This window comes from Crocodylus siamensis, chromosome 5 (genome assembly GCF_052110815.1).
Source record: "Crocodylus siamensis isolate JL-2025a chromosome 5, ASM5211081v1, whole genome shotgun sequence".
Taxonomy (NCBI): Eukaryota; Metazoa; Chordata; order Crocodylia; family Crocodylidae; genus Crocodylus; species Crocodylus siamensis.
In genome coordinates this window covers 26,782,129-26,806,602 of record NC_143399.1, presented here as the reverse complement: position 1 = coordinate 26,806,602, position 24,474 = coordinate 26,782,129, and the positions used below count along the sequence as shown (strand labels likewise).

Sequence of the window (24,474 nt, the reverse complement as noted above, 5' to 3'; positions counted from 1 at the left end):
CTAAAGATCATTAATGTTTATTTACCAATATCTTGTTATTTTATTTATTAAGTTTGTCACTAAGCTCTGCTTTGCATAAACTCATGCTTGCTCATGCATACTTTATGAATATAGAAATTAGTATCTCATTAACTTGGTAATTAGGCCAAAGATAAACAGCTGTTTGGTTGCCATGTGGGGCAAAATTTCTATTGAAGTTCCTTACCTTCCGTAGGTAGTTGTTTTTCTGGAATATTTACCTTAGAAAATAAAATATGTTGTAATTTTGAGCCAAATTTAAACTCAGTGTAAAGCGGGAAAAGGTTGCATGCATTAGATATTAGATTTATGCATTAACTTTTTAAAGTAATATCCTTTTTATTTATTATCTATTTGTATTGTCACAGTGTTTAGTGGATCAAATAAAGTTCTATACAAACACAGAACAAAACCATGGTCCCCGCCTCAAACAACTTGCAGTTCAAGAAGAAAACAGATGATACAAACAGAGAGGAGAGTCCTAGGAAATGATGAGATTGTTTAATTCAGTTTGTTTTAAGTGGTAAATGCTGAACCTGTACTCAAAGATCTTTGGATATATCAGACTTTTAAATCTAGATATGTTTTAAAAGTTCCTTTTGCAATATAAACTGTTGTGAAATGTAGTGCTTTGTGATATTTAAATATTAGACCATTTGTCTAGACTAGCCTCTGGTCTGCAGGCCAGATCTGGCTGTATCATCCAGCTCACAGGGTTCCCCATGGGTCTGGAAATTTGGCAGCAGGAGAGCGATGGCAGCATTAATTGCCAATCTCCTGCTGCCACAATTCCAGACCTCTGCAAGGGCAGGATGGTATGTAGCTGGATCCAGTATGTAGGGTTGGACTGGTTCATGGGGCCAGGCCAACATGCTGGATTACACACGGGGACCAACACTGTGCTACTTTTCTAGATCACAGGGTTGGGAAGTCGATTCAATTTGGAGGAGATTCAGCCGAATTCGGTGGCTGAATCACCAAATCTAAATCAAATCAGTAGCCCCTTTAATCTCTCCAAATCAAATCAGAAGCCTCCAATACAATTTGGAGAGATTCTATGATTCGGACATAGACACAGCTTTATATGTTTTTTCTACATACCTCAAGGTACCAGGTGGCCCGTGAATGCTGAGATAGTGGGGCAGAGGAGCATCCCACAGAAGCGCAGGGGAATCCCCAGAATGCTTGGTGGTGAACCTGGAAGTAGAAGTGGACTGGAAATGCATTCTATCCTGCTGTAGTCTTTCTGAGTTCCTTGTAATAGAAGAATTGCTCTAAAATTTTTCCATCATAAAGAAACAAATGAAAGCTTATAGCTGGAATTTTTTGAGAGGGGCTTTGTGTCTATAAAGGTTGAGAACTACCGTCTGAGCACATCAGCCATCTTGGGGTGATTTAAGAAAGGTCACTTCTGCTTTTCCAAGGTGGCATGGCAAGTTGAATGCAAAATCCCTACATAAAATGTAAGCATCTTTTCATCTTGGGATACACAGAAGAAAGAACAACATTGTCCCAGGTGAAAATAACACATATTTTATTATCCAGATATCCAGCAGAAACAGGATTTTTGGGTTACTTTTTCATTTGTTAAAATTTTTCCCTCTCACAGCTCTCCAAAATAAAATGGAATTTATGAGCGTACTTGGACCTTCTGCTTATATGAATTGGAGTATTTGTGACACTGGGAAGAAATTAAATGCCACCTTTAAGATTATTGAGGGCAAAAAGAGGTTACCAAATGGATCTTCATCTCAGAATCCAGAAACCTGTTCATGTGATATGTCTGGCTTGTCATCTAACCAAAAACGATGGAATGACTGAATATTCTCAATTTTCTGTCTGCCTAAGTCATATTTTTTAACTGATTGCTGTAGCCTTTTGCATCATCTTTAGAAATGGAAAATATGTCATTATAGTTGGGATTTTTTCCTTGAGGAAACAGAACGTACCACAGTTGGAAAGTTTTCAGGTTTTCATCAGCTGCTCTTGAAAAAACATATGATCACACCATGGGTGCTCTCAATCTCACCAGCTGAAAATGAAGAAATGAATTGCAGAATGGTTTAAGATGTGAGGCATTGGAAAGACTACATGTATTCAAGCCTATTTCTTCCCCTTATAAATGATGGTTGTATTTTCTGAAGCAGAAACTGTAATGATAGTGTCTAGTAGAGGAAAAATCTTTGGTGAGAAATATTGGGTATTTTGCTGAGAGTAAAAATGGTCTGGAAGCTGATTTGTAGTTTATCTAAATTTCTCAGGATGCTATTAAATATTCACAAATACATAACAGGATAGAGGATCTGTTTTTGATACTGATGTTTCCATTAAATATTAGAACCAGGCAAATATTTAATAAAGAGATTTGTATATGATCGTTTCCTTTGGTGAAGTATTGATGCCCTTTGAAGTCAAAGGAATCCTCAGGTGCTAGATCCTATTAACATTTTTATTATTTGTCAGTTGAACCTGATCACGCCTCCAAGATCTGTATATGGATTTTCCCATATAGAGGAGAGCCTTTATCAGCATTGTCACCATCCCTTTTCTCGTCTGCCCAACTCAGATCCCAAGGGTCTATGAGCATGAAAGAGGCAGGGAGTAAATACATTAGTAGAGGAAAGGATGAAGTGGGATAAGATATACTTAATCTCCCTCAACAGGGGTCTGAAAGGAAATTTAATACAGCTTAAGGCTGTATTCCATGCTTTGCTCACAAATTGTGTCTGCAGTTGAGATCCTTATGTTAAGACAGTTGCCAGCTACAGAAGTCTTACTAAGGGTGCATGAAGTTACATGTTGTTCTTAGACCATACTAAATCTGTAGAACGTTAAGCAGTGTTAAAGTTAGAACGTGTTGTTAATGGTTGAATGTTTCTTGCTTGCACAGCTCTGGCTTCCCACCAGAGGGCTGGTGAGCAGTGCTGTGGCTAGAAGCCAGGACACCTGTGTCACAGAGCAGCTGGGCACTGTGAGTATCAGCCACTGGGCTGTTTGGTTCAGTTTCAGATCAAGGAGGCGAAGTTGGGAGTGAAGCAAAGGCAAATTTATTATAGCTTATATACATAAAAGTTAATAGAAAGATAAATGCAGTAAGCAAATAATGCAGTATTAAAGAGCTAATAGTAAATAATAGCAACAGATAATAACAACAGATAGATGGATCAATTCTGTCACAGGCCAACTGGGCACTGTGAGAATATCAGCCACTGGACTGTTCAAAACAACAGATAGACGGACATGGGTTGGCAACTTATCAATAGTCCCTCGATGCCAGGTGTGCACCAAGTGATTCCAGCAAAGTCAGGTGTCCCCGATCAACACTGTTGGAGGAATTACCAGGGAAGGTCCCTTGATCAGGATCCGATCTTCACTCACACTGGGAGTCCGGAGTCCAGGCTTGGAACAACAGTGACTGTTCTGTTCCTTCCTTCCTGCTGGTCACCTGATGTACGCTCTTTTTATACCTAGTCTTATGCTAATTTGTTGGCTTTAGAGCCACTCACAACCTTGCCCTATGGCTGTTACCCTATGGGATTGAAAGGTGTTAAAAAAATATCGTACAAGGTTACTACCCAGACTCGGGTTTATCCAATAAGCAAATTACAATGCAGCATCTTTAGGTTTGAAGTTAACATTACTAAGTCCAACCATTTTAGGTTTCTCTGAATTTGCTTTCTTGGGACGTGCTTTCCTGGAATATGTTGGGTGTGCCAGGCAGTTGGATCCAGTTTTTATGGTTAAGGCTGAACCCTGAGCAAAAACCATTAGGTCAGCTAATCTTGCAGCTACAGCTTTGCCTTTGGGGACCAGTCAGTCCCACAGTTAATACAAGCAGTTAGTTTTATCATTTTGGTTAAACTTATGACAGACAAGTTACATTTGTGGGTTACGAGCTTACAAGCTTTATATTAGCTAATATTAGCTGTTAGGCAAAATACATGGCCCCCACTCCTGGAGCCCCCCGGATGTGGCTTGGGGCTTTTTTGTTTGACCACTTCTGGGACAAAGGCCATATACTGTACAAAATTTGCCACAAATATGTGGCCAAAGTGAGCTTGCTAATACTTTCTCCTACTTGTGCATTCCTTCAGTTTATTCGAGGCTTACTAGTGCAAATGTTCACAAGAAGTGTATTTTTAGCTTGGGTGCTTGGATTTTCACAAAAACCACATCTTAATATTTGCTTTCTAAGGGCCTTGTGTATAATAAGATAAATGATGCCAACTGATGTTTGAGATCAATCACAATTAAGCAACACAATTCAAATTTTTACATAGCAAGCTGCAAAGTAAATGATATACAGGAAACATTCTGCAGAATAATTTTAAATAATAAATATAAGAGAATAGTGGCATTTGCGAAAAGGAAAAAGATGTGGGATTCACCAAATGAGATGTTTGTAATGAATTACTTGCTCAGCTCCTAATTATTATTCATATTTGTTTGGCATGTTTTAACTATAAAGCTGCTAAGTATCTTAGGGCAGTTAGCTGCTGTGGAGAATGGAGGGCCTATTTTCCTGAAAGCATGGTTGTGTTGCAACTGTCATTGATTTTTCTACATTAGAAAACCTCATTTGTTACTTTCCCAGCATTTACTTGTTACCAGAATAATTTTCACTTGAATTTTACCAGCTCAAATTCATAATAGTAGGGACTTTGCAGGGGAGGGTAACCAATTATACTCCTGCAGCTAAATTTTGATCGCATTTGCATCACTGGAAATGAGATCAGTATTTGGTCACTGGCTTTCACCTATATGGGATGTGTGTCTCATCAGTATGAAATAGGTTCGGTTAGTGAAGTGTAATGGCAGTGCAGTTGGTAGTGGCTCATTCTGGTTTCCCTCTAGCCTTTGATACTAATTTATATACAGTGGGTATATTGACCAGAGGCAGGATTTTGCACTACAGCTAAAGCAAGGGCAAATCAAATCAAGCATTGCTCTGAAATGTTATCTACTAGAACTGATTTTTAGCCAGTCTCGAGTCATGAAGGACCTTGTGCTGGGTTCTGCTGTGTGCACACAAAATTTCCACTAGATTCAAAGGCATATGTATTCACAAATCTTATTTCTTATCTGTGCTGCCTTAATAACAGAATAAGGATGTGCCTGAAATGAAAAAAGTTCTCTTAGTTTAACTGGGCCTGTGATGATGAATCCTGCAAATTAAACAGTGACTGTACATTTTAGTGCAAGGTGTTAAGGAGGATGGTGGACTTAGCGAACCAGAGTGAAGAAGAAAGCTGTTCCAAGAAACATAGCGATTGTAGCCAAAAATCTGTGGGAGGAAAAGTGGTGTAGTCAGCACATTAGAAGGTGAATCTTGGTCCAGAGAAAAGCACAGCAGGTGAAAGAAAAGGAAATGCACAAACTGGTAGCAAGGTTTTTGGACAGCTTGACTTTGGAGTAAGCAGTAATTTATGTGCGATCATGAGGAAAGCAGTGAAAAGCCTCTGCTGGAAGCAAAGGGGAATTGGGACATTTTCATTGCCAGCCAATCTGTTGCTTTAAAAAACAGTGAACCCCATTCCACTGGGAACACTGGGTTTTGCTCCAAGTTACCCAGGACCCCAAATAGATTTACAGCCCAGTACCTGCTTGAAGAATTTTGAAAGAGCTTTCATTCTCTTTTGCCCCCTATTCCTAAAATTAAAGCCTAAGAATAGATTCGTAGTGTTGTGGGCAGGAAGGCTATTAAAGAAATTCTGGGCAGAATGATTTTGTCCATTTCTCTGAATTGTTAATCCCGGATGTGTCCATTTGTCATCTGATTATGGACCTAAAAAGTGATCTGGGAGGTTATTGATTCCTTCATTCTCATTCCAATCTTGTGGTTATTTTGGTTAATGATTCTATTGATTTTACACTCTGCATCACTCTCTACCCCGTGAAATCCATTCAAGCTCTCAAATTGGTACACACTCATGGGAAAGATAGGCTTGTCACAAAGACCTGTCTGTCTATCTGTCTTGCAATTGTCACAGTGGTATTTCACAAAGAGGCTACCATTAACTTGCTTCCTGTTTGCAAGGCTGAATTTATATTGCTGAATTTCAGTTTTCAAGGGCTTGTTCTGTTTTGGCAAGGGCATGCTAATGGACTCTTCCATTTTATGTGGTATGTTTAAAGTCCTCACTCAACACTTTTTGTAGAGAGGGTGACAGGCCAGGAGATGAGACATCACGTACACCACACCTGCTTCATATCATTTCCTTTTCATTGCCTTCTATTTAGGATTGGTGATGAGATATACTGCTGCCCAGTGACTGGTATAGAGCCACGGTGGGCTTTGGCTGCACGGTTAGCATACTTAACCTAGTGCTATGAATGCTTGAAGAGTATTGTGTCCCTGGATGCACAGGTGAAATACAGCACATGATGAGTTTTCAGTTTTGAAGCAAGCACAATATATGATGAAAAATTTTAGAAAGGGTCTGGTAGCTTTAGGAAAATCCAGGAGGTGCTGTTTCATGGCATCTCTGACAAAAGAAAGAAAAATATTGACTAACACATTCTGCTTTTGAAAACATTGTCTAGTGTATGCTCCCAGTAAAGGCTGTATTTTGTTGTTGTTGTTATTATTGACTGTAGCATCTAGCATAAAAGAGCCCTGCTCCTTGACTGCATTTCTGAAACTCTTCTCAACTATAAATAAATGGTAATAGCCCTGTGGGAAGGTCAGCAAGTATTCTTTGGGTGCTTGTACAGAAAAATTCATTCAATAAAATAAACTGAAATAGATGTAACCGTCTTTATTGCTATTCACAAATTACCCATGAAAATACTTTAATTGTTAGTTTTTTTTATTCCTAATTGTTCTGATACTGTGTGTGAATGTAGTTCAGCTTTGCTGCTATACCCATACTGTTTGCTATCATGCTGTTGTTTATTATTCTTTTACTTATGCAAGCAGGTGAGTGTCACAGCACTCAGGTAGGATATCAGGAAGATCTTACAACTCAGGGCCCACTCCTGCAGGCAACACTTGTGAAATCCTGATGAAGTCAATGGGGTTTTTCACAGATTTAGGAATTTGCCTGTGCTGTCCTCCTTGGAGGATGGAGGCCAGATTACAGATATGGCGCAATTATAGGGAGTAATTATGATTGGGTGGTTCTACCCTAGAATCTAATTAGAAGTGTGAGGTCTCTTGTTTGGGGAGAAAATTTGGGGCCAGACCCAGATCGGTCTGTAGATGCTACCATTTGATATGTAATAGCTAACATTTAAGTGCCTGGGCAAATAGACTAGGTTGGCAATGAGGAACTCTTTACAGTTAATAGGGAGATGAAGAGTGATTCAGGATGAGGCAACTAGCCAATTCATACAGATAATAAGGTGAGATAGTAATCTCCATGAGGCAATTTCTGGAACCTGGAGGTGCCTACAAATAGCTGATAAAAAATGCTAAGTGTCTAAACTCGTGTCCTGATCTGGAGCTTCTGTACTTGACCCAGGCTGCACAGTAGGCACCTCTATTCACTTGGGATCCTGACCACCTCACCCTTCTCTGGAGATGAAAGTGTTTTGCTGGCACTGGTGGTATTGCATACTTTTAAATAATGGACTAATGGTTACAGCATAGGAAGAGAAAGGTTCAGGTTCTAGGCCCTTGTCAGTCTGGGGTAGTTTTAGACCCTTATGTCTTAGGTAGCTTATTCCACAAGCATTGTGGAAAGAGTTGATTTTTAAACAAGGAAAGGATAGTAGTTAAGCAACACAGCTCACAGGGGGTGTTCAACAGATGACAGAAGGAGGCATGAGGATGGTTACATCACAAGTTGACAAATGTGTTTTTTTCCAAGGAAAGAGTTGCACTCCTTCCTAAAGGACCACTCTTGTTCAGAAGCTGGTGAGGTGACTCTACTATGTATAACTGTGAAGGACCTTTGGGATCCCTCAAAGTGAAAGGTGTTATAAATGAAAGGTGATTATTACTACTTTTATTCTTTGCCTATGTTTCTTGTTTGGGATTATATTCTTGAGTCTTCATCTCCCTTTCACAGTAATTTTCAGTTCAAAACAAAACCTACTTTTCCCTTGTAGGCATAGACAGAACTAGGCCCTGTAAAATGTTAACTTTTCCTTCCTTCCTAGCTCCATGTGAAAATGGTGATATAACTTGTATGTGCTACAGTTGGGGGTGAATGTCGGCAAACTAAGAGACAGTTGATGTCCCTTTTGAATTTGAGTACCATTTACTAGAGATGAAATTAGGTCTATTGAAAATATATTCTGTGGAGCAAGTAAAACTGTTGTATTAAATATAAAAGCAAAAGCAGAAAAATGCTCAGCATGATACAGTTCTTTCTTTGAAGGGGTAAAGTGTACTTTAAATTTTATTAAATATCTATCATACAGTGAATTTAATCTTTACAACAAGAGCAATTAAGAATACAGGATTTTTTCATGTAAACGAGTGTACATATTTGTGTGTGCATACACCTATATTTTATATATAAACACGTATGCACATGTGTGTGTGCGTCCATGCATGCACGTGCGCGCACACATGCGCATGCACGCGCACATGCACACACACACACTCTTTCTCTCTTACATTCCAGAAAATCACAAAGCACTTTATAAATGGATATGTATGTATATATTTTAGACTGCTGTGAAGTGTTGCTAAGGCACAGTGAAACAGCTGCTATGTTGTACTTCACAGATGGCTGAACTGATTCTGGAATGTACACAAGTACACAGCAACCATATACAGCAGTTTAAGGCTGGATGTGGAAAAGGAAATGTATAGGCTTAGCCTATGCTACTGTATATGTGCCATTTTTATAGTGGACTCTCCCGAGATGGTCTGAGATGGTGCTGGGTTCATGGGCTCAGCCTCCTGTATGATTAGAAAAGCTAGACAAACTCATGAACCTCCGGGATTCCCCTGATTCTCTTCTTTCCTACTGCCACTTTGTTTTATTGTGGAGTCAGAGGTGCAGAGGAAGAGCTTGGGGACAAGGCCCCCTGTGAAACCATGGAAGGACTGTAGGGAAGTCTGGACTGTGAGGGCTTCTTTCAGCTTCCTGGGACTGGGAAAGCCACAGTCACATGTGTCAGTGAGAAGAAGTTGGATAGTATGAGGGTTAGAAACATACTTCTTTGTCTGTTTAATAAATGACAGCTCATACTGCCCCACAAACATGTAATTCCAGAAGGAGAGCCTTTAAGGAAAACACCAAATATCATAAGACTAGTGCTACATTGATGGGAGTTGGCAATACTACATGAAAAAGAGGAAGAAATAACAGATGGAGGTCAGTCTTGCCTTATTGGCCATGTCTGCATATTGCCCTAGGACGACATAGTGATGCACTATGTCACCATATGGTATGCGATGGTGACATAGCGATCACGTGCATCTACATGTAATTGCAACCTACATTGCTGTAGCAGTGTGCTCCCCAGGTATAGTGCTCCACTACAGCAAAGTAGCAGCAAAATCTAACCAGGTGCCATGCACATGACACAATAATCACCCATACTGCGCTGTACATGGTGACATGTAGATGTACCCATTGTATAGAAAAGTGGGAAGATTGACGCAACCTATGACTGGATTGTGGAAATTGGGCTGTGTCTGTCTCCAGAAGGGGAACATATGATTAGAAAAACTTGGTCATAGGGTTTGGAAGAGTGGCCTGTGGAGAAGAGAGAGATCTCCAGCCTCAAAATATAAGTCATTGACAGGAAAGCTGATGGGCAAATGAATGAAGGAAGAGAGGGAGGATGTTGAAAGAGAATGTAAAGATGGAGAGAGAAAAAAATTAAAATAGCAGAAAAGGATGGGGATAGGAAGGGGAAAAGGTAAAGATTGTCTACATTATAGTAGGCAAAAGAGCAAAAAAGTGGAATGAATAAAGAGAAAAGAAAAGAATAGGGGAAAACTCACTGATGGAGAAAATTATAGAAATTGGACTTAAGAGAAAGCTGAATGTTGCCATCAAAAATGCAATGAATGATAATGTATATAGTATGTACAATATAAATTACTATGCTTTGGGATGATTTCCTTACTTCTGTTAGAATTTGTATCCTTCCTCTGGATATTTTGAGAAATTCCACCCAGGGATCACTTTGGTTTTAAGACAGCGCATACATTTTCAATCTTGGAATGCGCCAGGCATAGCAATTGCTTTGTGCTTTAACAAAAATGTGCCATGGGAGGACTTCTGTTCCCTCCCCTCCAGTGAGCTTTATTTTATCTCAAACTGTCGCATGTTAATCTTTAATTTATGGGAGTGTGGCATGGGCTGCCCTGGCTCAGCCCCATGTGGAGTGCCGCAAGGATAGCTGTGGGCCAGATCCAATCAATTGGCAGGCACCTCCTGTGGGCTGGATCCAATCACTTGGCAGGCTGGATCTGGTCTGCGGGCTGTATTTTGCACATCCCTGCCTTAAGCCAACATAGATTTTCCTGAATCATTCCTGAAGGAGGTTCCCCTGTAAAATGACCACTTCCTGTAGTAACCTTCATTTTCTCTGAAGGTTACTGCTGAACTAATTTTAATGGGCTATTGAGTCCAGAGGGTCAAAGATGTTAACATGACTCTTACTGTACAACTGTATAAAGGTTTGGGGTTTCTGTTTAGTCCCATGCAAAACTATTGTCTTTAGGCCTCCTTTATTAACTGTTTATTAAGGATTCAGAAAAAGAAGGAAAAACAAAGAAAACATTTTAAGGTTTAACGCTATCCTGAACTGTCGTAAGACATGGCAAATTTCAGGGCAATCGAATTAAACATGGGTAGTACACGTGCTCTTAGCATACTGGGCCTTTAAACAGGGTCTTCAGAGTTAAGTAAATAAGAGCTGGTGCTAAATTATAATTAAAAGAGCAATGCAGAGGTTTCAGTTTTAGCTTCATTTTGAACCGAAATCTCAAGCCTTTGAAAAAAAATCTTGAGCTTTTTGGTGAGCTTGGTCTGATGTTTCTGTGAATGTGGGCTACTTTATGGGTTACGCTGGAAACCATGTCTATCTATTGCTATTGCTATTCTGGAAATTAAACTTTTATTTTTTCAAAAAAGAGAAGGCCCAGGACTCCTACTGCTATCACAGTGACTGACTTGTCCCATAATATGTCTGGTAAATGTGTGGTTTTATCCCCTCTCTTCCACTCAGGAGAAGCAGTTGGGGGCATTTGGATCTTCTAGGAATGTGAGAAAAAAACTGATGGGTGTAATAAAATGTTGAGGTATGGAAATGTTGGTTCTTCTGAGAGAGTTAAATATAGACAGTGGGAACTCACTTGTATACCATCTCTGGGCTCTGTAAGTCATATGGCAGCCCAGTAGAAGTCAAGTGAAATTGCTTTTGCATGGTTTCCAGCTGAATCTAAGCCAAGCTCCCATGTTTCAGCCAGGTTTCACAGACAGTTTTGAAGTCTATTCAAACCTGAAATTCAAATAAATGTCAGGGAAAGGGACAACAATGCACTAACCAAAATAAAAATCGTTTTTACAAACAGAACCCCCTGAAGTTGGCACAAGCGTTGGTGGCCAGGCAGTATTATTGTTAAAGTCATACTTAAAAGTGGGTGTTGTGTGTGCTCAGCGCCTGTCAAAAGCAAACTGCACAAACCAGTTTCATTATGGGCCTTCTAACAACTGAACTTTCTGTTCAGCCAGCAGCGTTGAGCATGAACAGATACCAAAACACCCTCCTTTTTTATAGTGTACTAGCCTATATTGCTCCCTCACAGAGGGTCTTTTTCCTTCACATGTACTTTTCTGTATTCCACCCAGACTAGAAGCCTTTTCTACATCAAAGCAGCCTCTCATGAGGCTACATAAGTATGGGAACAATTATGATTTATAAAAAAACAGCCCTCCTTGAGAAAATACCCTTATCTTAAAACATGGAGTTTTTGTTCGTCATTCTGCACCACCACTGTGAATAAGACAAATATTGTGGAAAAGGGAGACACTGACAAATGACAAAGCTTCATTCAGTTACAAACTGGAAACAAACAACCAAACCTTTTGAAAAAAAAGCTCCCCCCCCAATTGTAAAGGGTCCTTCTGCAATATCGAAGAAAAGATTCAGTTTTCAAATGAATGCAGCAATACATGGGTTGTACACAAATGCCGCTGGCACTAGAGATGACAGCAACATAACCAATGTTTGGGAAAGAAAACAAATTAGCATCATCAAGTGAATGGAATTTTTAAAAAGATTCCCAGTGCAATATGTTTAGCAACTATATGTATGTGTGTTCATGTATCATTTTCCTCACTGGGGTTGGGCTATCCCAGCCTCTGTTCTGATACAGTTAGGGCCTTGTTATATGGTAATTTTGGGTGGCTCCTGGAGCTCTTAACCCTTGGATTATCTGCATGTCAACACTTTAAAGTAGTTTAAAGTACTTATATGGCTCAAAGTTACACTGCTGCAGTGGAGGATTATTTCAGATTTGTACAATCCATCTCCTATTCCTTTAAGGTGTGGCCAATTCCCACAGATGCATCAGCTTCACTACTCTTAGCAGGCACAATTAATAACAGTCTAAAAAAGTAGCCCTTCAGGAACAGCCTGAAGGCATGAGTGTCCCTTCTCAGTGTGTTCCTCCATAATCGCTAATCAGGTATCCTGCAGGTTCCCTGGTCAGGGTTCATAAGTACGATAGGTCCTCCACACTCTCCTATGCTGACACGACATTATCAAGAAGGCCGGCTCCCCCAGCGCTCTCTCCCACTGTCATAGACCCTGGCCAGTGCCTGATAGAGAGCAGCAGCAGCTACATTTCATTACACTGCCCTCTGCTGACCTGTGACTGCTCTCCTGATTCATCACAATATATAGAGACAGTTGTCTCTGTGTTTAAGTTAGCGACCAGCTTTGTTCTATAAATCTGATTTTGATTCCAGACTCTAACTCAGACTTTACTACTCAGCCAAGACATTTCTCATATGCACTCCTCTGCCAGAGGAGAATTTATTTATTTTTAATTGTGTGTGGTGAGAGGAGTGAATCAGACAAGGTGTCTGTGAGACATGGCACACTGAAAAAAGCAGCATCCTTACGCTTTTTGAAAACTGTTTGATATCCATTATTTGCAACATCATAGCTGCAAAAAATCCAACTTGGCCTCAGAACTTCAGCTTTTGTTTTCCTTCAGTGGGGCTTGCAAAAAGGTTGGCGCCATTTGCTACATCTGGGGGAGCTGAGTGGCTGTTTACAGAATTGCTCAAGCTGGAGATTTTCAAAGGAAGATGGCTTTTTATCAGTTGACATGGGCCAAAGATACAAGCAGCATTTGGAGTGGGAGGGAGCATGGGTGATGCTGGGCAGGCAGTGATAGGGACCTTGATTAAAAGTTTCTTTAAAGCTCCTTGGCACCTGTGAAAAGGTTGATATTTTCAGCCTTGCCCAGCCTAAATCCACCCTGTCAGAAATATGTGGATTTTTGTCTGTGTGGTGAATTTGTGCACAAATTAAAATAAAGCAAAGGGAGAAAGTCTATACTTTTAGCAGGAGTTTCTCAACATTGCATTAAGTGGCAGCCTGCAGGCCAGATGCAGGCCTTCGGCCCCTGCCCTGCCACTGCTTCCCCATCAGTGGCTGCAACAGCAGAGACTCTGGGCTCCCCCTCCTGCCTGCCACTTTTGCTTCTTGTCCCCACTCCAGGGGATGGAGCAATATAGCTCAAGGAGCTGAGAGTGAGATTGAGGCCATGCAGACATGCAGTGTAGGCAGTGGTGGGGGGTAGGTACATGGTGCATCAGTGGTGGTGAGGGGAATGCCTGTGTAGGCAGTGGGGAGCCCATGCAGATGCATTGTGCAGTGATGGAGTGGGGTGTTTATGGAGGAGAAGAGAGACACCCATGTGGATGCATGCTATAGCAGTGGGGCATCCATGTAGTATGTGACCAGGGGGACTTTGGCATACTCTGCTGAGGCCCACAAGCATGTGGTCCCCAGCCACTTACAAGTTGGACAGATATAGCAGAAAAAACATAATTGCCATTTGCAGTTACAGCACTGGATATTTATCCATGTCCCAAAAGGTTTGCCATGGTTTCTATCTTTATTTTTTCATCAGATAAAAACAATAGCATGTGTGTTTAAGGCAGGGAAGATTTATTATTCTATTATAATCATTCTATTATAGGCAATTGTTTCATAGTTTCTAGGGTCGGAAAGGACCTGAGTAGATCATCTAGTCTGACCCCCTGCCATGGCAGGAAAGAGTATTGGGGTCAAATGACCCCAGCAAGGTGTTCATCTAGCCTCCTCTTAAACACCCCCAGGGTAGGAGCCTGCACCACTTCTCTTGGAAGCGACGCCTCTGGCCCTCAGCAGCTCACCAAAACTCAGTAAGCTTCCCTCTAGCGAAAATAACTGCCTACCCCTGTTTTAAGGCCTGGCTCAACAAAGCCCTGGATGGGATGATCTAGTTGGGGATGGTCCTGCTTTGAGCAGGAGGTTGGACTAGATAACCTCCTGAGGTCCCTTCTAACCCTAATTTTCTATGATTTGATTCTATGATTTGCTATCAGTGACTTACCTGTTGTTGCTGAGCCAGGTGACTGCAGCATGCCTAAGGAATGTTTTTTAACCTGATCAGGGGCTTGGTAGTTTGTAATGGGCCCAGGGATACATCTGATATTACTGCAAACAAATACATTTCCTCCTCCTTAATAGAGAACAAATAAGATAGATTTGACTAGTTCAGCACAAAGATCATTGCTTAAATGATTTCATGATAATGCATTTCCCGGACAAAACTGTTTTTTTGTTTTAACTAACAATAATACAGCTTTATGGGAATTTTTTTGTCGCCAACTTTGAGATCAGTTATGATAGAAAGTGTTGAAAAAAATATGTTGACACTTTTTAGAGCAAATGTGAAGGATGAAGCTGACAATAGCTGGCTGCAAAAAGAGTGCTACAAAGCACTGCGTGGCACTCAATATTGTACATGCAGAATCACTGTTGATTTGTATAGAGAAGGTGATGACATTTGCTCTCCGAATGGAAACCAGAGAGTTTTTTCAGTCTGATGAAAGAATGAAGAAAGACACAAATACCAGCCGCTGCATAAAAGCTAGATATACATGGTATCTAAACCTCTTTCCTGCCTCCACTCTTGATACTAGTGACACAAAAATTGTCCTTCTGGCACAGGGGATGGCCAGTTGGTTGCCAGTGAGGAATATACAGCTATCATGTCTGTGTTATGTGGCCTATACTGCTGTAAAAAAAATTGCTTGCAGTCTATGGTGATAATACCCGGTTTTGCTTCATTTATTGGTTATTTAAAGAGTTTTATTGTTTTTATTTGCAAATTGCAATAATGAGACTGCCTGAGACCCTGACATATTGCTTCTTAATCTTTATACAGGCATGACAGTGAAAAATCAGTTGGGATACTTTTCCATTCACCTGAACAGAAAGGTAGTTGTGCTTTTTCACTGGGGAATTGATCTTGGGATCATTCTCCACCTTTTACCTGCATACCTTCTTTTGGGCTACTACATCTACCAGAAGCTCTCTTGTGCCCTTCATGCCAACATTTCATTTCTGGGTTGTACCTTACTGTTTCAACATAAAGCTATCATTTGCCAAGTGCATTTATCAGTGTTTAGACACTTGTGCTCTCTTTAATAAAGCATTATGCAATGAAGAGCTAAATTCTACTCAGTTAATTACAGGAGGGCAACCTCCACCAGCCTGAGCAGGATTTTTATCTGTGTACTAAAGAATTAAATTTAGAGTTAGTGGCTATAAATATAGTAGCAACTGTATATAGGCATACAGTTTATTGGAATGGTTGACCTAGTAGGAGATATCGCTGTGGTCATTAATAGTCTCCTGTCCTTTTTTGCCACTGAGTGCAGTGATTTTTGAACTGTGTTTCGTGGAACCCCGGGGTTCCATGATAGGTCACCAAGGATTTTGCAGAGGGATTTCAGGGTAATGGCAGAGTGGGCCAGAGGTAGTGCACCACCATTGCCGGGCCAGGTCTTCTGGTTCTGCATCAGCTCATGTAGCCCATGGAGTCTGGGTAGAGGTTCAGTTCCACAGCAGAAGAAGTGATATGAAAGGGTTCCATAACTTTAGGAAGTTTGAATACCATTAACTTAGTGTATAAGCTACCCCCTTCTAGTCAATATATCCTTTACAGAGGAGATTTTCAACCTGGGTGCTAAAGCACACTAGGGTGCTACCAGTACTCTGAAGGGTGTTATGGGGTGTGAGGAGATAAGCATGTAAGCTGAGCAAGTAAGTGCAGACTCAGACCTGTCACTGCCTGGCTGACTCCCCACCTCCTCTGCAAGGAGCTAAACACTATAATATATAAATTAGTTTTTGAAATAGGGTGTCACTCAATTTTCTCAAGTTCTAGAGGAGGGTATCGAGTCCAGTGAGGGTGCCTTGAGTCTAATGAGGGGTGCTTCAAGTCCAAAAAGGGAGAATCCTGCCTATGGCAAAGGTGGCAAACTTACCCTGTCCCCATGGCTGGATCTGGACTTTGGAGTTCCTTGCAGGCCAGATCCAGGTTCAAATATGGCAGCAGAAACAGGATGAATGGCAAAAGTGGCTTCAAAGGTTAACACAGTCATCACCCACTTTCTGCTGCCAAGACTCATCCCAGTAAAGCTCCACTCACCAGATTTTGGTGGCAGGCCCTGTCTCCACTTGCCCTGCTCCACAGCCACATGGCATAGCTTTGTGGGCATGTTTGACACCTGTGCCCTGGAGTGTGGTATACCAAAGACTACCTCTAGTTCCATAGGAAAAAAAACCCCAAATCCAAAAATTGTTTCAATGGTTTTAAATTTGACCCAATCCTTATGTTTTCTTCAGAATTTAATATACAATTATGAATTATTATTTTAAAAAATTATTATTGATATGGCTATCAAAATGCTTAGTTTACTGAAGATTTTTTAGTAAACAAAAATTTCTAAAACATTTTCAGAAGTGGTTTTAATACAAGGTTGAAGAATGTCACCAAATTCTTCCGAATTAACACATTTGTTTTACTATGCCTTTATTTTATTTCATTTTTTTTTTATTGCAAAAAGGGCCAGTTTTAGTGGAAAAAATTCACTGAGAAACGTTTAGCTAGCGCCAAACACTGCTGAGTTTTTTTTACACACACACTGTGTTGATGTGACACCAGGGAGACGGGCTAACCTTTCACTGAAAAAGGATGTACGTTTTGTTTTCTAGATACAAAAGCACATAGTGCTGGTGTCTACTATATTTACTTAGTCCAACCTCACAGAAATCATCAAAAAAGAATTCCTGCAATTTAGTGAGCCATGAATCCCATTCCCCCTTCTTTCTCCACACTCATACTGTCAATCCTTAATCAAGCTGTGCTTCTTCAAGTGCTTCCCCATTTGATATTCTAGGACTTTCTTCACATTTTATATCAAGCTAACTGGTCTGTGGTTTCCTGTTATGTCTCTAGGCACTTTTAAAATAACTTTGTTATGTTAGCCACTTTTCAGTCCCCAGGGGTCTCTTCTAAACTAAATGAACTTGTGAATATGCCTGCTAATTCTTTAGTTTCTTTCCCCACTTCCTTTAGCACATTTAGATCTTTGTCTGGCTTGGTTTTTCAGGAACTTACAACCATTTTAATAATACTGGCATCTCATGCTTTCTAAAAAAAATCCTGACCATCTTCCTTCAGAAATGTGACTGTGACTGAAAAAAACCTTCACCCATTTCCTGTTAAAGATATATTTACAAGAAATATCTTATTTTTGTTTATGCTTCCAACTTTTAAAAAGGATTTCCACCAGCAACCCTCCCATTCCCATGCATATAAAATCAGTCTTAGAAAAGAGAAACTGATTGTTGCTTGATAATTTTTGATTGCAACAGAAGTATAGTTAGGAATTTGGTAACCTGGGGCAGGGAGGAGGAGTGGGACTGCTGAGCACTTGAAAAGGTGGTGGTGGTACTGAGTGCTTGAGAATCTTACCTTGCAGCACACTGACTACTGCCACTGCTGCTGCTATCACGGTGCAGGATCCAGGTACACGGGCTGCTGTTGCCACGGTGTAGGTGGTACTGCTTCCATGGCACAGGCTTTTCAGAAGCTGCCATTGTGGTACCTCTAAATCAGCTCCCAGGATTGGTGCTGAATGGCATAAACTCAGTTTTTCTCTTTTTTCAGTTTCTTTTTCTTTAGAACATGAGTGGACAATTATTTCAACTAGAGGGCCAATTAATGAGTTCTGGGGACCTGCTGAGGGCCAAATCCATCTCCATCTCTCCTGTCTCTCTCTCTTTGATCTCTCTCTCTCTTTTCCTCTGTCTCTTCTCTCCTTTTCTTTTTCTCTTCCTCTCACTTCCTCTTTTCTCTCTCTGTCTCTGTCTGTCTCTGTCTCTCTCCCTTCCTTCCCTCTCTTCAGAACCTGGCCAAAGCCCTGATGTTAACCTGTGGACCCAGGCAGGAGCTGCTTCCATGCCAGGTGGGCGGCCATGACAGGTTCAGGCAGGTTCTGGAGGAATGGGTAGGGAGAAGGAGAGAGGCGGAGAAATGAGAAGAGACAGAGAGAGATGCCTGTTGCAGCCCGCCTGGTGCAGCAGCAACTCCTGCCTGTGTCCACAGCTGACGCCACTGGCAGGCTCCCGGAAGGAGCTTCCACCATGCCAGAAGAGCGGTGGGTCAGCTGTGGACGCTGCCAGCAGGTTCTGCATCCAGGCTCCTGAACCTGCCCACTGCATCCACAGCTGATGCTATTGTCTTGTCTGCTGTGGGGAAAGCCCCACCTGGGTCCACAACTGATGCCTGATGCTGCTGGGCCAAAGCCACCTGCCCAGCCAGCACCATGCAGTGGCCAAAGTCACTGGCTACTCATGGGCCAGATCTAGTGAGCTGTCCACCCATGGGCTGGATCGAATCCATTGGCAGGCCATATTTTTCCCACCCCTGCTTTATACATACCTAGTCCTCCAGTTTGGTTTTTGTACCTTTTAAATGCTTGTTATATTCTCTAAGCAATCGAGACTTGTGGTAGAGGTGAAATCTTTTATTAGACCAATTAGATTTTTGCAAAAAGAAAAAGAAAATAATTGCAAGCTTTTGGGCACAAACACCCTTCATCAGGCATAGGAGAAAAGATTGTAAAAGTTCTCTTGGGTAGAAATGAAAGTTCATATTTCATTTCTGCCCAGGAGAACTTTTATAATCTTTTTTCCTATGCCTAATGAAGGGTGTTTTTGTCTGAAAGCTTTCAGTCAAAGACATTTTTTTGCATAATTCTAGTTGGTCTAATAAAAGATATTACCTCTAAAATGAGTCCTGATTGCTTTTGCCACTAGACCAGTAGGGCCACAACCTGGGTACCTGGTTGTTTATGTAGGGTTTTTTGATTTGTGTTTTTTTTGTTTTATTTGGGCTCTATTCTGATGTTCTGCCTTTTTATGTCCATGTAGTGTTAGATAGTATTTTATAGTAGGCCCTTCCTCTCCCACACTGGTCTTGCCCTTTCTTGGCACATCTACACATGCAGGCATGTGCACTTGCAGCAGCTCAAATAGGAGGGGCACAAATTTGAGCCATGGATTTTTGCCTCAGTGCATGTGCCCAGACATGCATTTTGGTGTGGGGCAAGTTGTGCCACTTGGAGCAAAATAACCCTGCCCAGCTCCTCTTGGATCTGCAGCCAGGGACAGCTAGAGCCTGTGGCCAGCACCTTTGCTGACTCCAACAGTATAAAAACCTGCCCTGGCAAGCAGCTAAGGGCTAGTTGCCCTCAGGATCTTCTGAGGCCCAGCCAACTGGTATCTGGGGACACTACCCCTTGTGCAAGCTGGACTGCTGAAGCAGCCCTGAGCAGGAGTTGCCCCTGTCCCCTCTACCCAGTGCAGCGGTCTGGAAGTGGGGGCTGCTGCCTGGCTGTGACCTGCTGCCACCTGCAACAGCATCTGCCCCCTTGGACCTGAGGCCCCATGCCAGACCCAGATGAGGTGCCCCTGCTCTGCCATTTGGGCAAGTATCACTCAGACAATGTGCTCCTTGTGGTAGCCTGCTCTGAATTGTCCAAGTGTGTCCTCTTGGCCCCAAATGGCCAGCATGTCAGCCACCTCATCTGCCCTCCAGCTGGGTTGCCAGTGCTGGCCCTGGACAGCCTGTCTGCCCAGGTCTCGCCACTTGTCTCACCAGCAGAGATCCTGGTGTCCCCTGTTTAAAAATTGCAAATTCTCTGATAAGAAAACCCAAAAATCTCTCATTAAAAAACCCAAAATAGTGTTCTTCCACTATTAAAATGAAATGATAGATCAGTTGGGCAATGTTTTATTGATACATTTACAAGTTTAAGCAGTTTTGAAGCCTACCACTGCCTTTATCATCATCATAAAATAAATTTTAAATATCTATGCAGTTTGGCATTTACTTTTGGCTTTTTGTCATAGAAAAATCAGAGCTGCCCCTACCCCCTTCACTCACCAGGATGTGCAGTGCTGAGCAGCACTGATATGCCAGTGCTCTGCCCCTGCCCTTGTCCCTCACTCTTAACCCACAGCCTACCTCCTGGCTCAGTCCTCTCACTCGTGACCCATAGGGCCAGGTACGTGGATGAGGGGTTTGTGGGGGTGGCTTGGCGGTGTGGGGTTTGTGGGTTATTTGTGGGGGGACAGTGGGTATGGGGGGCATATGTGGGGGCTGTTCAGGAGGAATGGGTCCCTGCTCTCCGCATGGCACAGCCCCCATGCACAGCTCAAGGACTGCCCCCCCACAGAGCCCACATCTCCCCCAAAAGGGGCTACAGCTCTCCTGCAGGGCCCAGGGGCCCTCCACGGGGGATACAACCCCCCTTCTCAGGGACCAGAGCCTTTTTGCAGGGGCTACAGCTCCCCACTGCTGGGCCCAGCTTCTTCACATGGCCTGCAGCTTCCTGGCAGCAGCAGTGACCATTGGGGCTCTAGGGGCCTTGTGGCACAGCTTGCCCATGTGGCGTGGGGCAGCAGGGAGCAGTGTGGCTCAGTGCTGGCTGCCTGGTGCTGCCTCTGCCATATTGCACAGGTGCAGCCCAGCTTGGTGCAGTGTCACACAGCACTGTACACTTTTGGGCAGCTCTGGGCTGCTTGGGCTGGCAGTATGGCTGTCACTCGGGGCCCCACGCCACTAGCCCAAGTGGCCCAGAGCTGTTTGAAGGTACATGGTTTTGTGCAGCACCACACTGAGCCAAGCCACACCTGCGTGATGTGTCAGAGGCAGCGCCGGGTGCCAGGTGGCCAGCACCGAGCCATACTGCCCTCTGCTACCCTGTGTCATGCAGAGGTGGGGGAGGGGGGAGCTGTGCCACAAGGTCCCAAGTGCCCTGGTGGCCACTGCTGCTGCCAGTAAGCTCTGGGCCATGGGGAGGTTGTGGGTGGGCATGGCTGGGGCCAGGCGGGGAGGCTCTGTGCCCTGTGGGAGGGCTGTAGCTCCTGCAGTGGGTGGGTAAAGGATCCACCCCTCCTGAGCTGCCCCCCCATGGAAATATTATATTATCTCATGTTTAAGGCAGATAGTTTCTAAAAGCTGATTCTCACATGCATTAAAAATCATTAAAGTCTTGTGTTCATATGGTTTTCAGCATTTCTGTGACTGTACTATATGATCCAAACCATGAAAAAGTTACAAAAGCATATTCAATACTTTCAACCATGAACTGCATTAGGAATACCCAGCTTTTTATGAGATCTGAAGAAGACAGTCAAACAGAAAGTGTTTGCAAATACCAAAAAGACAAATAACACAAAGCTGGGCACCCAGCTTTCTACTTGCATGATCTCAAAGATTCCTCTGCCATGATCATGATACTGGGCTCCCCTGCAGTCACTGATTGATAGTAATGGAGTTACTGGGATCTGATCCCAAGATTTCTCATCCTACCATGCATGTCGAGATCAGTGAACAGACTCCACTGTGCCATTAAGGGCACAGACAGAAATTACATTTGTTGCATGATCAGTCCCTTGAAAGTGCTCTACAGCTGTGTCCTGACAGAAGTGCATGGCTGCAGAGTGCTTTAAAGGTCCCCAATCACATGGCAAACTAACCCACATTATATGAGCGTTCACATGAAATCACTCCAAAGCAGAGGACCTTCATTAACTTCTGTCTACATGCTGTCTCCAAGATGGGAGGGGGGAGAAGGGAGAGGAGGGAGCTTGGCCTAGCATTTGCCCAGCCTGTGCTAGTGGGGAGGCAGGTGGATTGGAGCCCCCTGCTTAAGGGGGGGCTCCTATTCCCTTCCCCCTCCTCCAGCACAGGCTGGGAAAACTCTAGCCTGAGCTCCCTCCCCTTCCTTTTTCCCCCTCCCATTGTGCAGACAGCAGCAGAGTGGTGGTGGTGGTGGGAAGGGGCTAGGGGAGAGAAGTTGAAGACATGCAGCTCCTCAGCATTGGTGATGTGTAGCGGGTGCATGTGAGTGCATGTGCATCCCCTGAGATTGGCTGCTGCCGACATTGTTAGTGATGCCTGCAAGCAGTCACCGCTCACCACCCCCCTCCTCACTGCTGACACCACCAGTGGGTAGTTGCCACCACTATGCTCTGGCCACTGCCACTGCTACCACTGCTGAGGGTGGTCACCATGCCCCACCAGCCTGTGGGGGCATGCATCTTTCATGTTCCTCAGCTTCATCAGCTTGAAAGTGGAGCTCAATCTTCCACCCTCTCAACCCAACAGTGAATGTCTGTTGGGTCAGGAGGGTCAGCCTAAGTCATGGACTATCCAGAATAATGGCATGGCACTTTCTGTGAAGCTCCATCAGTTAGACTAGGGAGCTGTGCATCTGTCAGTGCCCAAAGTGAACTTGTGCTGGGGGCAGCCTATGAAAAAGATACTGAGAGACTGGAGAGAGGCAGTTGTGTTGTATCTATATTAAGACTGAAGGGACATCTGGGAAGCTGCACAGAACTTCCATCTTTCGTAGTCTTGTTTGGTTTCTTGACTGTCTATCTTTCCATTCTCTGGTACTGTTTTTCTTGCTGGTCCAAAAAACAGATACAGGCCTCAAGATGTTACAACGTGCTCTCTTTCTGTGCTAGCAAGGTTTATATACTGGACTTAAGAAGCCTGTGCTTCAATTAAAGTTTCTGGAATGTTTTGTGAACTGAAGATTTTTTCCATAGTTTGTAATGGTTGTGGCAGTTCGGTTGAAAAAAGAAGAAAACAAGTTAATCTGAAAAACAAAGTGGACCTGCTAGTTCTCTCAGCATCTGTAGGAGTTGCTGCCTGGATGAATGCTTAGAAAAAGGAGCTCAGAGATAAGACTTAGAGCAGCTTCCAGAGAACAAGTTAATAATAATGATAATGATGATGATTCTTTTAATCTGTTTTTGTTCACTGTCTCTCTCTTTGCTTGTCATTTCCCCTTTATCAGTTTGCCTTTTCACCAGAATTGTTTCAGTGGCAATAAACAGGTGGATGGAGGAGAATAATTCTTATTAAACTGGAACAGGTTATAAACTTGAGGAGCTTACTTTTTCTTATTGACTATTAAAGATGAGAGGTTTTTACTCCAAAATACGTAGGTAGTCCCTACACGTAATCCTGCTCACTTAAAAAAAAATCAGCTGAATATGACAGCCGGAGAATTATTTGATGAGGAAGAGTTGAAAAAGATAAATATTAAGCTAAGAATTTAGTTAATAAGGGCCACAAATTAATGTCTTCTAATATTTGAAGGTAAAGAAGGATTATTTAGAGTGCCATATGGAAGAATAGGAAGGAGGAGAGAAAGTGGATGACTTATGGGAATCTTCCATGGTAAAATCTCTGAGATTTTTGAGTAGAAATGTTCCATGCTTGGTCTGTCTAATTATGACATTATTTTGGGTATTTTAAGCAAGAATGAATCATCCTCTTTCATGGATAAGGGGGATATGATTAAATGCACAATTCCTTTATAAAAAACTTCTATTTGAACTTAGTTTTTAAAATCTCTTTCTCTTAGGTACTGTTCAGTGCTGTGTAACTTAGAAGCATTTGGAAACAGGGCTCCAAGCATGCAGAGCTAATTTTGTGTTATGTTGCTAACTCTGGGACGTGTATTTCTTACAATGATTGGATTGAACTGAATTAGTTTTACTGTAGACTTTCTAGTTTACATAAGCTGAGACAAGGATTTCTGTGCCTCATGTTTGGTAAGAGTCCTAACTTGGACACACATTGCTTTGGGCCTTAGATTTCCATCCCACCTTTTAGGCTATAATCCTGGGAGGATATATGCACTAAATAGTCCTTCTGAATTCAACTGAAATATTCAGAATGCATAAAGCTAAGCACATAAACCTTAAAGAATCAGGGCCTTAGCATTTCAGCATGTTTCCACTCACTTTCTACCCTTAGGGTGATCAGTAACATAACCTAAAAGTTACTGAAGGCCCTAAGGGGTGTATAGTTATTTTGGGTGACAAAACAATGAAGTTTCTCATTAAAATGTAAGCAGAGAACGACGAATTAGGTGAAAGTAAAGG

General features: G+C 42.4%; 1 long non-coding RNA gene across 1 annotated transcript in view; it reads left to right on the top strand.

Moving 5' to 3' along the window:
* The window catches only part of LOC149863621 (uncharacterized), a 729,305-nt gene that overhangs the window by 444,693 nt on the left and 260,138 nt on the right, over window positions 1-24,474 (top strand). Inside the window, exon 6 of the long non-coding RNA XR_016442472.1 lies at window positions 15,380-15,432. This is a non-coding gene — a long non-coding RNA (uncharacterized LOC149863621). The remainder of the gene's footprint in view (window positions 1-15,379; window positions 15,433-24,474) is intronic.